This window comes from Hemicordylus capensis, chromosome 3, assembly GCF_027244095.1.
Source record: "Hemicordylus capensis ecotype Gifberg chromosome 3, rHemCap1.1.pri, whole genome shotgun sequence".
Classification (NCBI taxonomy): domain Eukaryota; kingdom Metazoa; phylum Chordata; class Lepidosauria; order Squamata; family Cordylidae; genus Hemicordylus; species Hemicordylus capensis.
Window position 1 is genome coordinate 269040972 of NC_069659.1, and position 12716 is coordinate 269053687.

General features: G+C 43.2%; 1 long non-coding RNA gene across 2 annotated transcripts; it reads right to left on the minus strand.

Moving 5' to 3' along the window:
* Positions 1–145: 145 nt before the first annotated feature.
* On the minus strand, positions 146–9837 carry LOC128352185 (uncharacterized). Of its 2 annotated transcripts, XR_008320250.1 has the most exons (4): positions 9687–9837; positions 3857–3965; positions 3444–3595; positions 146–1837 (listed from the first exon to the last, which is right to left on the minus strand). It is a non-coding gene; the product is annotated as an uncharacterized LOC128352185 (long non-coding RNA). The 2 variants fall into 2 exon arrangements; XR_008320249.1 differs by lacking the exon at positions 9687–9837 and having other exon boundaries at positions 3857–4886.
* Between the last annotated feature and the right edge of the window lie 2879 nt (positions 9838–12716).

A 12716-nucleotide genomic window follows, 5' to 3' on the forward strand; every position in this document is an offset into this window, starting at 1 on the left:
ATGGAAAAAGAGACTGTTAAAGTACATACAGTTAATGATAGTCATATAAATGTCTCTTTAATTTAATAGCAGACACAAACGTGGCAATTTTAGTGTCCAAATGTTTGGCAATTCTTTACACATTTTCATCACAACTACCCTTTGACATAGGTTGGCATTCCCATTTTACAGACCATGAAAAGAAGTCAGGAGCCTTGCCCAGAATAACAGGCTTAGGATGGAATTTTAAGTCAGATCTTTTTTGTCCAAATCCAGCAGCATCCTAAATTGTTTCATCCTCAAAGATAATTGGGTGAATGTCCCATCATTCTTGTGTTTTTCATGAATTTGGCCATTCAGCTGGAATTTTATGTCTCATTAGGATGTGCTGATAAATCTACTTCATTCAACGACTGCATATGAGGATAATTATATTGGCATTTCCTGATCCTGGCATTTCTTGATCCTTAGAAGCAGCAGAGTGGGGGGGGGGAATCATTATTTTTCATAATAATATGTACATGGCGTATACTAACAACTTTTTAGGGTCCCAGTGGTGGGGGCATGCACTATTATGCAGCAAAAAGGTAACCATGCAGGACGTGAGAATAAAAACGTACATCTGTTCTGCGCATAGTCATATGAGTAAGCACTCCAGAATGTGTATATACAGTATTATACATGTGCCTTTCTGATTGTCTGAAATGCATAAATAATTGCTTGGGTCCAAAGGTGCCTTGTGGAACCAGAAAGCCCCTTCCAGGACTGCTTTTGACCAAGCAGAAGAGTGTTGCATGAGAAAATATTCCAAATCCAGAGACAATTACCGGGGCAGAGGCAAGGGGGCCAGGTTTCCTCACCTATTGTGGGGGCTTCATTCGCTACTGTTTTTAGAATGCTACAGGGGAGCCTGACTACTAAAATGTGTGTGTGTGGGCAGGGGGCAGAGCTTTTATTAAAGACCTTGTTTTATAGCTGCTTCCCTCATACACACCTTAGGTAGATTTAACTAAAGGTTCATTCAGCAGCAACTCCATTTTCTCCTCCTCTTTCCCCTCCCCTTTCCTTTCTGATGCTTTCCCAACACTCTCTACAGGATGCCTCTTGGGACAAATGTCCAAACAAACTGCAAAAGATTACTGGATGAAATACCACAGACCTCCTCCCTTTCCCTCCATCATTCAAGCGCTGCAGAGGAGTTCCTCCATTTACTCACATGCTTGCACAAGACTGAACAAATACTTCTCATAACTTTTAAAGTAGTCCTCAACAGCTTATATACCAACAACCTATATTTTACTTATTCACGATCTTTCTTATATTGTGATGCAGCAGTTTGCAAACTTGGGTCCCCAGATATTGTTGGACTAAAATTCCCATCAACCCTAGCCACAATGGCCTTGTTAGACCAACAACATCTGGGGTTTACGAACCGCTGTTGTAATGCAACTCCACACACGTGAAAACAAAACCCTATATGGATTCAGCAATATATCAAGGTGTCCAAAAAGAATCCAGATATGTACATATATTTTAATATAATTATGATAAAACTGTACCCTTGGGGAACACTACCCAGTTATGTAGGGAGTAATAAAACTCAATCAATATCACTATATCTATATATACACACACAACATAGTCATTTAGATGGTCTCTGTATCAAATTAAAAAGTCCAGTTGTCCAAGAGCTCATCAATGATGAGAGAAGTCCAAGTCAATCTTCCCAATGTCTTGTTTTCGCCAAGAGATAACATATCATAATTTTGCCAGCATCTGTTCATGGATATGCTGTTGCCAGACGTGTTTCAACTCTGAGTCTTCTTCAGTGGCAAACGTAGTATTCAACAAAATATCACTATAAGACAAAACATGCAAGATAAGCTATCTCAATGGAGGCTGGGAAGAAATATAGTGTAATACAAATTGCCACATGGAAATCCAAGGTGATGAGCTTCTGAACTACTGGACATTTTAATTTGACATAGAGACCATCTTAATAACTATGTTGTGTGTATAGATATAGTTTTATTGATTGAATTTTATAACTCCCTGTGTAACTGGATAGTGTTCCCTAAGGGTATAGTTTTATTGTAATTATATTAAAATATATGTATATATCTGAATTCTTTATGGATGCCGTAACGCAACTCCAAAACACTGCAGCACTGCCCTGCAAGACATCTTCCACCAGCACTTGTGGAAAATTTCAGAGAACAGCAACACTAAAACATTTTCTTCTGCTGTTCATGGTTCTTTGGACCAAGCCCACATACTTTCATAAAGTAACTTAATAAAGCCTGTCACTGAAATTATCATTATTAACAATAATCATTATTGTTATCAAACCAGACATGGTTGTCACATAATGTATTAGAGTCCTCTGTTAAAATGAGTTTTAATTCAACCTGTAAAAAAAAAAAGGGATATGATAATGTCATCTCATAATGCACATCTCTGCATTATGTGTCTCTTCAAACTGTGAATGTCACACCACCATTCACAGTTTGAAGATCAGATTGTGTCAGGGAAAAATATGGATTTCACTAACATCATATAATTACTGTATGATACAATTATACTGTATCATATAATTACTGTATGGAGTACAGGAAATTTAACAGTGGAAAGCACCTGGTTTCTGTCTCTCTTCTGTTCATTTCTTCTACATACTTTTCAGGATTATGGCATTTTGCCCTCTCTCTGGTATGAATAGGATTGCAAATTTTAAGCAACCTTTTCAGAGAAATCCAAGTGTCATTTAAAATTAACAGATCACATGTTTATGGACAGCCCAGTCCTCAAAACCATTGTGAGGAGAAACGTTAAAATCCTCACCCAGCAGAGTATGTGCTGGTGGTAAGGCTAAGACCAAGAGGTTATCTGAAAATAGTAGGTTGAGTTAAAAAAATAAATAAAGATTTATTCAGAAACTAAAACATCACATCCTGAGAGACAGATGTAGAACAACATACCCAAACAGGCACTGGCCTTCAGCAACTGAACAATTCTAATTGACCAAGAGAGACCCATTAAGAGAACTCCTCATGCCATCCCCTTCCCCATGCTCCTCCCGCACCCCCCCCCACCAAAACAGGAATCACGGCCACCTGGGCGCTTTCCAGATTAACCCTTACCACAGTGTCACTACAAATCTGCAAAGTGTGCTTCCATACTTCCTGCGTTGTGACACCACAGTCCCTGTGCTGACAGCAAGGTGCCGTTCACATTCTCAATGCCTTATTTTGGATTTTATCTTTGTGATTTAATGCTACAACATTGCAAGTCCGTTGCAGAAAAATAGCTGTATTTTCATGTTGTAGGAGTTTGAGATTCTGGGGATTGTTTTTAATATGATCCTGCCAAGCCGAAGCATTTTACTGCTGTTCTAGAGTGTAATCTGGAAAGCACCCAGCAGGAAAATATAAATATTGTTCATGGAATATTGTTGAACATTTAATTACCTCCAATAAGTCTAGATAGTCTCCTTGTCTCTTTAGCATTTTTCTCTTGGCATACTTCCCCGTGTGACTGGAGGGCAAAGTTCCAGCTCCTTGGAGGTTCATCAGACTAAAGCAATGACAACACAAAAGGACTTTTTTCCTCTTCCTTTTTTCTGTAAGGCAGTGTGATAAATAGGCATGGTTGATTTAGCAGAAACCAACATAAAATTGCTCAAGCTGAATTTTCTTTTTTTAAAAAATGATTAAAAAAGCTAAAATTAGTTCATGCTAGTAAGATACAAAAGCAAGTAAAATAATTAAATTTCATAAGCGTATCCACAAACAAGCAATGAAACTGGAATTCTAAACACTCCTGCTCTCCCTATACCTGCACATACTTCCAAGATGTTTTATAAGGGAGGCCCCTTTCTTACCTTAGTTTTGAAAAGTTGATTTGAGATTTGGCCAGACCCAACGTCCTTCTGCATCTCTGCAGACTCTTAGAAATGAGCTGTAATTTCTGTCCAGGGTGGTTTGTCTCCACTGGAGTGAAGAAAGGGGATCCTTAACTAAAGAAATTACTCCTCTCTCTATACCTTTCTGCTGATTCCGCCTCTTCCTCTTTGGAATGTGATGCAAAAAACAACACAGAAGTGTGTGCACAAACAGTGACAGATTGTGAGATGTGGTGTGAATTTTGCCACCTCTTTGTACAACTTTCCAGATACGATTGCACAATAAACTGCCAGTCTGGACACAGCTGGACTGATGCATGTCAAAGAGCTGCACAGAATTATGTGGTTTATAGTGTGCCCAATTATAGCACGTATACTGTAATATCTAGTGGTCTACTGTGCTGGCACAAATAATTATTGCATTTCATGCAAACATTATGTTGGTCAAACTGAAGGCTGAAAGTAAAATTGAGAAACAACAAAGTTAACATTACTGCCCAGTACAGTATCTGTTACAAGATCACATATGTCTGATGAAAGAAGCGGCACTGTGCAGTCAGAATGAATGAATTATAGTCACTGAAGAGCCCTGCTTGATTAACTACAGAGGATGGATGGTATGTAATGTATGGGGTACGTGGCCATACATCTAACAAGGAGGATAAAAATAAATAGTGAACAGCTGCCTCTTTCATTAAGGTTGGACCATCCTGCTCACTCCCATGAGCGTGGGATCCTTCTGAAAGACATGGTATATGGTCATGTTAGGCAGATACATGCAAAACACATTAATGAATCAATGTGAGCTGATTTATATGGGAAGGATACATTTTGGACTCCAGACCAAGACGTTAAAGTTTAAAAAAGGGGGAAAAAGTGCATCTGGTAATACAGATCAACCTAAAAGACATGATGATCATGCAAATAAAATGTTCATGATATTTTATATGGCACCATTCATATATGATTGTTAAAATGCTTTGAAAAGATTCCTAAGCCTATGGTAAAAGCAAACTCTCTTTTTTCACTTTATTGATGAGTAAATCACAGTGAAGAGAGATAATGTGCTTTGCCAACATCAGGACCACATGTTCATTTTCTGCATGTGTTTGAACCCAGATGACTCAGATGGAAATCTCAGTGATAGAGACTCCCATTCTTTCATGATGTTCACTAAAATCTGGAAACCAATCCAAGGTACAGTAAGCCTGATCACATGTTCAAAAGCTGGAGAGGAGGAGCCAGGGTCTTCCTGGATGCAATCAGGATTCAACCCCAGGATCCCAGACCCATGCACATTCCTGAGAACCAGTTGTGTGTTAGCAAAAGTTGAGGTAGGAGGACAGGAATGTGATTGTGTGTTAAGAGTTGTGGTCAGCTACCCTCAGTACAACCAGCATTGCACTGAGGATAGAGAAAAAGCATGTCCCGCACCATTCTACCCAGATTGCAGTTAGCACATGATCACTTTCCTGCCCTTTGACCTTGATTTTTGTATTGAGGCTAGAGAAAAAGCATGTCTCGCACCATTCTACCCAGATTGCAGTTAGCACATGATCACTTTCCTGCCCTCCTACCTTGATTTTTGCTGACCCACCACCAGTTCTCGGGAGCACATATGCTCCTCCTACCCTGCTTCTGATAATGTAAATAGGCTCATTGTGTATGGATCCACTATATTCCAAATGGAACAATGAGGTTCTTGACTCATTGTTCTTGAAGTTCTTGACTACCTGAGCAGAGACAGCATAGTAGAGATGTTCCAAATTATTCCTTCAAGATTAAAACATGTTCTGAAAAATAACAAATGGTCCAGAATGTCAACACTATGTTTCATTAAGGGTTTCTTTAAAAAACAAATTATTTTGGACTTAAATCTCTGCACATTTCCAGCAAGATAATAATTATTCTCAACTCTTTGCACAGTTCTCCCTGGAGTAATATGATTTAGAATAAATTGCTGCAAATATGGGATTGGGGAAGAATTTCAGTTATCCTGCTAGTAGTGGGAATTGTAGGAACATAAGCTAGAGAATGCTATTTCCAGCCAAAGGATGCCCGCTGTATTATTACATCAACAATTAAGGACAGTTCAAGCACCAGTATGCCAAAATACGACATGAAAGCACAAGGATGGTTTAAAAGATGATCACATTTGTTCTGGCTAGCAGTCCACAAGGGGGGTGGGGGTGGAAAGAGCCTTTCCAAGTTGGATGTTCCAGTGAACATAGAGAGACGAAGCAGTTCAGCTGGCTTCGTGCCACACAGATGTTTATGAATGAATCTTTCAAAATGGGGGATTTGGCTTTAAATGGCAATTCTGTAAGATATAAAATAACCCCAAATCAGTCTGTGCTGGAGAGAGATATAGAAAAATAGAAAAGCTTCCCCCACTGTCTAGTCTCCATTATAGCAATGCAGTGCTGAGCGTGTGCTTGGTCACTTGTTGCTCTCGAGTCAAATCACGGGTCTTCTGCTCTTGTCTCAAGCACCTCCTGTCCCACTCAATGCCTCTTACATATTTTCATTGAAAGAGCATCTACATTGCCCAGTCAGTGTAGCAATGCGTGGTGGCACATGCTCTGTGTAGAATCCAAGGGAAAGAGTTGTAGCATGCAAGGATAAGGCAGTGGAGTGGAATCAGGAATATTAATAGTTTAATGAAATAGATATTATGTACCGAGAGGCAAGTGCAGACTGCTTTTCAGTAGGGATGTGCACGGAACTGGCAGGGGCTAGCTCGAAGGTGGGGGGGACAAATTTAAGGGTGGGGGAGGGTGCACTTACCCCTCCATTTTTCCTGACGTGCATGCACAAGCGCCCAGTGTGTGCACATGCACCCGATACTTCTGGCTAAGGAGGGAAAAGGGCAGCAGGAAGCTATGCTGATGCCCTGACGGAGTCTTTATAAACCCAGTGTCGGCGAGTGGAAGCAGAGGGAGGTTTAAGTGTGCCCTCCCCTGTCCTTGAAGTTGTCTCCCCAACCTCTGAGCCTCCGAACCGCCTGGTGTTCAAACCTGTTTGGAGGCCCACAAAAGGGCCTCCGAACAGGTTCGTGCACATCCCTACTTTTCAGTGCTCTTGCTGCTGGCAGTTTGTTAGCCTTGCCTCTGCTCCAGGACTGGAATACGAGTAACTAAAACCCCATTCAAAAGCTGGTCTGGATTAAGGAATGGATTGTGCCCAGACCCAAGGAGACACGGAGACGTTACTATGGTGGAATTGGTCACTTTATTGAGGCTTAATTGTATCATGCCTACAAGGCATGTCAGCTGGGATTTACCCTCCTCCCCTCTACAGTGTGGTCCCTATCAGGCAGGCCACAGCCGTGGCCGCCCGCGCCTAAATGACCATGGCGATAGCACCTTGGCTCCAGGCGGTTCCTCTGCGCTAAAGCGGGGGCACCCTTCTTCGCTGACCTAAGGTCAGGTCTCCGGTATCAAACGCCACCCCTCCGAGGCTGTAAAGCCATACAGAAAGGATGTTGCCTGCAGAGAGGTAGGAGTTAAGCAGTATCCCTGATCTGTCAAGCCTCAAGGGATCCGCCCCTCCTCCTTGATGTACAAAGCTTACCTAAGGTGCCACACCCATTTTCTTACCTGTTCCCCACCTCACTGTACCTGCCAACCCGTGATGAGAGTCACCCCAGTTAACGCTCTAGCTAGCTACCGGAAACACAGATATAGCCTGAGGCAGGCGAAAAAAGGCGCACACCAATGGCCAATTAGGTGTAGACCCCCAAAATTCCTGCCCGGCCCTGAATGGTGACCAGCCAATGCCCAATCTATATCTGAGGGATGGGAGGGAGGGTTCGCTGCCAAGAGGTGGACTGATGCCAGCGCTGGTGTGCTGCCAGCTCACCTGTTCCAGCCCTGCCCTGGAAGCCAAGTCCTGTGTGCTCCTCCGAGGTGGGGGCTGCGGGCAAATCAGCCACGCCGCCAAGGAGGGTGGCAAGTGGCTTGATTAACCCCAAACACCACACTCTTCAACCCATGCACAGCAAAATATCACTAGGTACATTAAAGGATTCATATTTCCTCATCATAACAAGTGTGAGTGGGCAGCTTTTTGAAGTAGCAATTCAATAAAATAAGCCATTTACAAGTCACTCCTTGCATTCAAATCACTTTGGAAATATATAATTAGCATATGCATCCAGACAAAAAACAAGAGGCATTCAAAATGGGGCACAATTCAGATGAAAAGAGCTTGAGAAAGTCAGTAGTCAGTGACTGTCGCAATGTATGAAATTGTTTCAGAATGATCCCTGCCAGCAAGCTCCAAAAATGGATCCACAGTAGGCTGAATTAGCCAATTTTTGGTGGTACTTTCAACTGTTTGATTCGACGACCAGAATATCTGTGGGAACTGCAAAGTCTCTTCAGTGTATTCACCTATAATATAATATGAGCTAATATCTCAGCAGCAAATGCAAGCTATACTATAGAACAGGCATCCCCAAACTGCGGCCCTCCAGATGTTGCTGAACTACAACTTCCAGCATACCCAGCCACAGAAAATTGTGTCTAGGGATGCTGGGAGTTGTAGTTCAGCAACATCTGAAGGGCTGCAGTTGGGGGATGCCTGCTATAGAATGACCAAGAGATGCACTGAAATGAAAGGGGATGTGTTAAGTTTGTGACCCTTGGATGCTGCTCCTGGCTTGGGAAGCTCCCTCACTGAACTAAACATGTACCCCCAACAAACACATTGATTGATTGAATGATTGACTGATTGATTGATTAAGTGCTGTCAGGTTGGTGTTGACTCTTAGCGACCACATAGATAGTTTCTCTCCAGGATGATAACAAACATATACACAAAGTGCCTTATGCTAAGTATCCTTAGTGGACTAAGAATATACTTATAATGCAGAGGGTGGGGCTGTGATTAGTGATAGAGCCATAGAAGGGGCTGGAAGGGCAGAAAATGAACTCAGTGGCGGCTGAAATGGGGAGGGGGCAGAAAACAAATCCCACTGCAATTCACACCCTGGCAAATGGCAGCCCATGTGCCTGGGGTTAATGCTGAGGTGGGTCAAGGGGAGAGACAGAGAGGCAGCCAGGATGGGGGAGATGAGTGCTAGTGAGTCACACCTGCAGCTTGTTTCCACACACCTAGCCCCACCCATAATGGTTACCACTGGGTAAAGCATCTGTTTTGCATGCAGAAGGCCCCAGATCCAATCCCTGGCATACCCAGCTAGGGCAAGGAAAGACTCCTGCCTGGAGAGCTGCTGCCAGTCAGTGTAAACCAGGGGTGCACAACTCAAATGTCCCGGTGGGCTGGACCCAACTATGGCAGCGTGAATCAGGGGCTGAGGTCAGTTTTCAGCACATTATTACGTTCAACTTAATTGTCAAACATATTAATGAAAGCAATTATTAATTACTTGTCAATCTTTTCCTCTTATCAAGGGTCCCACAATTTTAAGTAAGCATAGAAAAAAGGAAATATTGTGCCATTGAGTCTGTGTCAGCTCCTGGCGACCACAGAGCCATGTGGTTTTCTATAGTGGCCAGAATATAGGCCCTGTCCCTACTTAGTCACTGGGGCACCGAGAGTGACGCCAGTCTCAAACACATGCAAAGTCCCCTCCTCTCCCAATCATTGCTGCTTTCAGGTTGCAATCCTCCTGGCCATGCTTACTTAGGAGTAAGCCTCACTGGGAACCCTGTGGGAATATTTCCACATAAACATGCATAAGATAGCACTGTAAGGCAGTTTCAGAGAGGATGGAGAAGAGGGACTTGACCCAAAGAGTGTCCCTCTATCTTTCTGGAGTGCTGTTGCTGAAGGTTATGCTTACCTGAGGGCCAGCAAAAAAGTTCCTGTGTGCTGGATCTGGCCCCTGGACTTTATGTTGTGCAGGCCTGGTGTAGACAATACTGAACTTGATGGTCTGACTTGGCACAAGGCACATTTCTATGTTCCTAAATCAGGCTGCTGATCCATCTAGCCCAGGGATTCCCAACCTGTGGTATTCCATATACTGCTGAGGGATGATGGGAGTTGTAGTTCAGCAACATCTAGAGTACTACAGATTGGGAACCCCTGGGCTAGCCCAATCTGGTCTACTCCAGCTGAGAACAGCTCTCCAAAGTGTCAGGCAGAGTTCTACCCCAGTCAGGGGGCATAGCTAGGGGAAAGGGGGCCTGTGTCCACCCCTCTCCCTGGCAGCCCCTTGGAGTGAGGGAGAAAATGAAGAAAATAGGGAGGGGTGGAGCTGAAGGCCCTCAGGAGCTGGGGGGGGGTGCTGGGTTCTCTGAACCCATCCACTCAGTTATAGCTACACCCCTGGCCCCAGTTCTGTCCCTTGTGATCCTTTAACTCAGGCCTGCTCAACTTTGGCCCTCCTGCAGATGTTGGCCTACAACTCTCATAATCCCTGGCTATTGGCCACTGTGGCTGGGGATTATGGGAGTTGTAGTCCAAAAACAGCTGGGAGGTCTGAGTTGAACAGGCCTGCTTTAACTGGAGATGCCTTAGATCAGGGATTCTCGATGTTGGGTTCCCAGATGTTATTGGACTTCAACTCCCATAATCCCCAACCAAAGGTCACTGAGGCTGGGGATTATGGGAATTGAAGTCCAATATAATCTGGGGACCCAATGTTGAGAATCCCTGCCTTAGATTGAACATTAAGCTTTAGGCATGCACAGTCCATGTTCTACCAGTGAACTATAGCATTTTTCTTTTGAAGGCACAGGCCCTTGCTGTCCCTCAGCATGAGGGATAGTAGGAGATGGAGCCCTGGGTACAACCTGGAGGATGGAACCAGGCCAAAATCACTGCACTCCATATCTCCTGAAGTGTTATAAAGGATCTTAAATTTCTGAGATGTGCTTTTAGTACAAGCAGGGTTTAATAGTCTGAGGTCCAATAATTTGAGTTTCAATTGCTTTTCCTTTTCTTCTTGTTTTCAATACCCATATCTTGGGTATGTTTGCTTGAACATATCTTCTAATTCACACAATGCACAGGAGCATTTAACACACATCAAATTCACACTTTTAAATATTTTTTATAAAGGATAAACACTGTGACATTAATTAGGCTGACTTCTTGACAAACAAGAAACATCTGTGGGAAAACTGGACGTTGTGATGGTGAATTGGGCAAGATACAGCTGGCTAGAAACCGCAAACATTTCCTATACCACCTGGACACATTCTTTTCTAAGATGAACTGGAAAGAAAACCTTTGATTTTTGCTGTCTATTTTCTTTGTTAAATTCCTTCCCCCAAGACTTGCAAACTGTATTTACATTTTTAAAAAAATATTAAAAATAGACAATTTTGTCTCCCTCCTATTCTACCCTGCACAGCATACTTCCTGAAATAGTAAGATTATAAATCGGAACAATCTTTGTAAAGCAAGTAATATGTTTGGACAGCATCAGCATTAACTCTGGGACCAAACAAGCTATCTTAACAGGTTTCTGAACCTGCGGTTTGTTTGCTCAGGAATGTCAGCTCCCAGAGCTGGAATCAAAAGAGAATTCTTCATCCAAGGAGGACCACTGTGAGTCCCAGTGTCAACCAGAACCAAGGAGAGACAGGGCACCCTGGGACCATGTGCCAGGAGGATATTCCACCTAGGGAAGCTGCAGAATTGGAGGACCCACTGTGTTCACCTACACTCACCCCCTCCACACTGAAGTCCAAACTGAAGCTCAAACCCAATGGCACGGTGTCTGCCTATCAGAATGAGGCAACTCAGTCCAAAGCTCTCCTCAGGAGGTAGAATCCTGACCATAATTACAGTCAGAATCAAGGCCCCTCTAGTACATCAGGAAGGATGAGGTAGACAGGCTGTCTTCATAAAGCCTTTTCTGGCTGGAAGCTGCTGGAGCTACGTTTAATTTGCATTTACTAACATTCACATGATTGTGCAAACCCACACCAAGTTCATCTCAGTTTTCATCTCAGGCCAATTTATGGCCTAAGATGAATCTGAGATTTCCACCTTGGCATGGATTCACACAATCATGCAAATGTTGGTATCCCACATTAAAAACTAGATTTAGACTATTGTATGAACCAGGCCTACATGGTGGTGGATTCATTGTTACAGGAAGGGGCATAGCAATAATTGAATGTTGGGGTGGGGGGATATCCCTGGATCCTTAAGGGAGAGGGGGCCCTCTGGCTGATGACAGCTTGCTCTTTGCTGTCCTCCTCCTGCTTTTCTGAAGAAGGCAGCATGGGGAGAAGGGGCCCAGCTTCATATTTTGTCCCAGGGCCCATTCCAACCTTGCTATGTTTCTAGCTGGAGTGAAAAGCATAGTATCTCTGGTGTTCACCAAGTTTTTGCCCCATTCCAGATCTGTTTTGTTAACCATATGAACATCCCCACTGCAGTGGTACAGTGGGGAGTGTATGTTAAGGCTCTGTGGTGATAAATACAAGCATAACATTTTCCAAAAGTCTCAAAATGAGTACAGTTGCCAAGGGCCAGAGGATGTGATCAGGACAGGGGAAGCTAAGGTAGAACTTGGTTGGACAGCCTGGAAGAATCTGATGATTCAGGGCAAGGCCAGGATCTGGTGGTTCTTCAGTGGATCCTGGGTAAAACCTGATGGGTTATAGGAAGCATTAGGCTGAAACTGATGGGCCATGGATGAAGCCTGGGAGAATCCTGACATTACTGGTTTTTAATGATTTTAACTTCTTGGACCAGTAGTCAACCCTAAAAATGGAATTGGTTTGGGGGTAGGTAGGGTTTCTAGCCCTTATGACCTAATAAATATACTTAAGGTTATAGAAGTTTAAGCTTATTATCTGCACTATGGACAACCCACACATCAGGGATGTGAAAATATGGTTTTGTCTGGTGG